At 39.8% G+C, this 4,290-nt stretch overlaps 1 pseudogene; it reads right to left on the bottom strand.

The window, feature by feature from the left end:
* Positions 1 to 227: 227 nt before the first annotated feature.
* On the bottom strand, positions 228 to 799 carry LOC112832679 (PEST proteolytic signal-containing nuclear protein pseudogene; annotated as a pseudogene).
* Between the last annotated feature and the right edge of the window lie 3,491 nt (positions 800 to 4,290).

Here is a 4,290-nt window from a genome sequence, read left to right as displayed (position 1 = left end):
TACTAATTAGCACCTTTTCTTTTCAGCTTAAAGAGATCCCTTTAACATTTCTTGTAAGACTAATATAGTGGTGATAAACTCTTTTAGCTTTTGTTTACCCAGAAAACTCTTTATCTCTCCTTCAATTCTGCATGATAACTTTTCTGGGTAGAGTTTTTTTGTTTGTTTTTAATTTCAAACTCTCATTTATTAGTGTACCACTCAATCTTAAAAAAAAAAAAGGCAGCTCCAAAGATAGTCTTATACCATTCTTTAAAAAAGGAAACTGTTCCTTTTAACTTTACACTCACCCCACACCCCAATTTCAAAACACATCATTTAATTGTCTTGGTCATGGACATTTCCAAGATAAGATTTTATATTTCACTCCCATAGCTTCTGGTTATCAGAAAAACCATGCTTTCCTTTATTGAAGGAGTTTGGTCCTGCTGATGTTGGTGTATCCCTTCCAATATTCTTCATCCTCATCTTTGCTTCTGGAGGCATCTCCTCTGGCTCACTATCTTCATCTTCATTAAAAGCTGCTGCTACTGAAAGGGTTTTTGGAGCAAGCGTTGGAACAGTTTCTTTAGGCTTACTTGATCCAAGTTTGATGGATATGGCTGAGGCTTTCTTTGTCGTCTACCTATGGTAAATCCAAACGTGGAGATCTTTGTAGGCTTTGTTGGGAGGTCTGCAGCTTCTTCTCCAGCTGATCGCTTCTCAGCGCTGCGACTGGAACTTTCCCCTCCATTACTCTGGCGGCTCCAGCTCACTACGGTTTCTCAGCCTTCTCCTCTCCCGCCTTCCCGTCCGCCATTTCCCCCGCCGCTTCTGGGTAGAATTTTATTGCTTGTAAGTTTTCTTTTTTTCTTTCAGCACTTTGAATATATTGTGTCATTCCCCTGTGGCCTTTTCAGCAAAGTTTGTGCTGAAAAATCTGTTGATTTTTGGGTGTGGTATGATATGATATGGTACGGATATGGGTACCCGTAAGTTGTTTTTCTCTTGCGGCCTTTAATATTCTTCCCCTGTCTTTAACTTTAGACACTTTAATTATATAGATGGTCTTGGCTTACAATGGTTCAACTTACAATGGTGTGAAAGCAATACACATTTCTATTGAATACGCAATATGCATTTACAATGTTGTGAATCTGTACTTCAAATTTTGAGTCTTGATCTTTTCCCAGGCTAGTGATAATGCAATACAATACTCTCTCATGATGCTGGGCTGTGACAGTGAACTGTAGCTCTCAGTCAGTCATGCAATTGCAGGGATAAAGAACTGATACAGCATTCTGTACCCATGCAACCATTTTGTTCTTCATTTTTAGTACAGTATTAAGTAAGTTACCTGAGATATTCAACATTTTATTATAAAATAGGTTTTGTGTTAGATGATTTTGCCCAACTGTAGACTAATGTAAGTGTTCTGAGCACATAAGGTAGGCTAGTTTAAACTATGATGTTGGTAGGTTAGGTGCATTATATGCATTTTTGGCTTACAATATTTTGAATTTACAATGAGTTTATTAGGATGTAACCCTATCATAAGTTGAGGAAGATCTGTAATGTGTCTTACTGTGGCTCTCTTTGAGTTCATCTTTTTTTTTTTTTTTTAAGGACGAGAGAGAGAGTGCACATGCTGGAGTGGGCAGGGGTGTTTCAGAGGAAGAATCTTAGGCAGGCTCCATGCCCAGCATAGAGCCTGATGTGGGACTCAATCTCATGACCCTGAGCTGAGATCATGACTTGAGCCAAAATCAAGAGTTGGATGCTTAACTGACTGAGATGCCCAGGAGCCCCTGAGTTCATCTTATTTAGAAATCTCTGGGCTTCCTGGATCTGGATATCTGCTTCCTTTCCCAAGTTAGGGAAGTTTTCAGCCATTATCTCTTTGAATGAGACTCCTGCCCCTTCTCTCTCTCTTTCCGGGAGCCCTATAATGCGACTTTTAATCTGTTCAGTGTTGTCCCACAAGTCCCTTAAACTATCTTCATTTTTTCATTCTTTTAATTTTTTACTGCTCTGATTGAGTTCCACTGCCCTGTCTTCAGGTTGATTGTGCCTTTCTCCTACTTTATTTAGTCTGCTGTTGAACCCCTCTAGTGTATTTTTTTTTTAAGTTTAGTTGTTGTATTCTTCAGTTCCGTCACTTCCATTTGCTACCTTCTTATATTTTTCATCTTTTTGTTGAAGTTATTGTGTTCATCCATTCTTCTCCCCAACTCAGCAAACAGCTTTATGACCATTACTTTGAACTCTTTATCAGGTAAATTACTATAATCTTTCCAAAGACCTCAGTGGGCATGCACAATCTTTATGCTCACCCTTTGTCATGCTCCAAAGTGTCAGTCTCTTTGGGGGAAGCTTTACACGCATCTGGTGCCTGGTTTTTGCAGCTGATGCCCAAGGGATGCCCCTTTGATCGCCTGGTTTTGGTGAACAGAGGGGTTTGCACCCTTGTGTTGCCCAGGATTGTAGCAATAGATGGACAGTTCTTGGCAGGCTACCACTTCAAAGGCATGGCACAGACAGCAGATTGAGGCACATTCCCCAGTCTTTCTGTGAAGGAGGCCACTTTGCTTGTCCTGGAGCTTTGAACTGAAGATCAGGCTTCAGGTTTGGCACACATTTAGTGGCCTACACAGCTGCTCTCAAGGAATGTAGGCTGTGGATGCTATCTTGGCACTTGTCCTCTGCCTTCCTCTAGCTTGCCAGTATCTCCCAGAAACAAGTTTATACAGTCATCTGAAGTCCTGAGTTTTGTGATTGCCACCCAAAGGATACTTCCAGATCACCTGATTCTGGGGCCAGTGGGGTTTATACTTGTGGCCCCTCAGGACTGTATATATTTACATAATTTTAAAAGCTGCTGTCTGAGGGTCTGGCTTCCAGTCAGCCTAAATGTAGATGCTGAGGTCCTTTCCTTCATACACTGACAATTCTTAGAACATCCTCAACTACTGGGAACTATTAAAAATATAATAGGATACTTGGACAAGCACAGAAGATTGAGAGGTAACCAAGAGCTGGGTCAGGGCTGGAACAAAAAGTTTCATCTCCTACACAAGGCCACTTCTTCAAAACTAGAAGTGGTTATTGCATTTACTGTATAGAAACCAACATTGAGAGACAAGCTAAAGGAAGAAACGAAGGAATATGTTCCAAATCACTATTTTGTTTCCTAGAAAGAAGATATTTTATTTTCAGCATATAAATTATATATTTTATGGTTTAGTGTTTCTTTTTCATTTTGAGTTACTCCTTATAATCTCTACACCGAACATGGTATCTTTTTATATGAACTCAAACTTATATGTGAACTCAAGCTCACAGTCCCAAGATCAAGAGCTATGTGCTCTACTGACTAAGCCAGCCAGTCACCCCAATTGAGTTACTTCTTGGAGGAAAAGGACCATAATATTTTCTGTGATTATATGTTAAAAGTCATAATCCAGTCAGAACCACAGTGTAGTAAAAAGGCCCAGCTGGAAAAATTTCCACCATTCACTCAGTTAATACCATCTCACTCAATCCCACTTCTGGAATTATGTAGATTGATAAGTTCAGGACACTTCCAGGGTTGTCATCAAGTTGTATGTCTGATCTTTTCTTATAATTAGATTAAGGTTATACATTTTTGGCAGAAATACCACAAAACTGGTATAAATGTGGAGAGTGGTATTTAAAATCAAGACCTGGGGTAGATGTGCTCACTACCAAAATCAAGAGTTGGATGCTTAACTGACTGAGATGCCCAGGAGCCCCTGAGTTCATCTTATTTAGAAATCTCTGGGCTTCCTGGATCTGGATATCTGCTTCCTTTCCCAAGTTAGGGAAGTTTATAGCTCACTGCTATTAGCACTCTTTGCTTTCAAACACACACGGTGGAAAAGATTACTAGAATGAGTTCTGCTTCCAGTAATAACAGTAGCATATGTCAGACTAACCCTCCTTCAGATTATAAATTTAAGATCTGGACAAAATATTAAAAAAAATAGTTGAAGTATCTGGGGAACAATGAAAAGGAAACAAAAACTAAAGGAATGTTGACTTTTGAAATTAGGGAAATGTACTTTGTGGCTTGTTGCCTGAGGGAAGTTCCCAGTCTGTGGAGCATGGGGTAGCTAGAAGTTAAGTAGAAAGCTGCAGTCTTAGTAGCACAAGGAATCCTAAGACAAAGTGTAGATTTGACACACTGGCTGGAATTAAAGGGAGGACCCTGAGAATAAGGGAGTCTGAAAATCTGCATAAAAATTCCATCCAAGTCTTTGGATGATCCCAGACTATGCTCATGTAATGGGA

Source organism: Callorhinus ursinus, unplaced genomic scaffold, assembly GCF_003265705.2.
Source record: "Callorhinus ursinus isolate GAN/ISIS: 27379988/994484 unplaced genomic scaffold, GSC_fseal_2.0 scaffold14, whole genome shotgun sequence".
NCBI lineage: Eukaryota > Metazoa > Chordata > Mammalia > Carnivora > Otariidae > Callorhinus > Callorhinus ursinus.
Note: the sequence above shows the minus strand (reverse complement) of the source record. Positions and strands in the feature narration are given on the sequence as shown.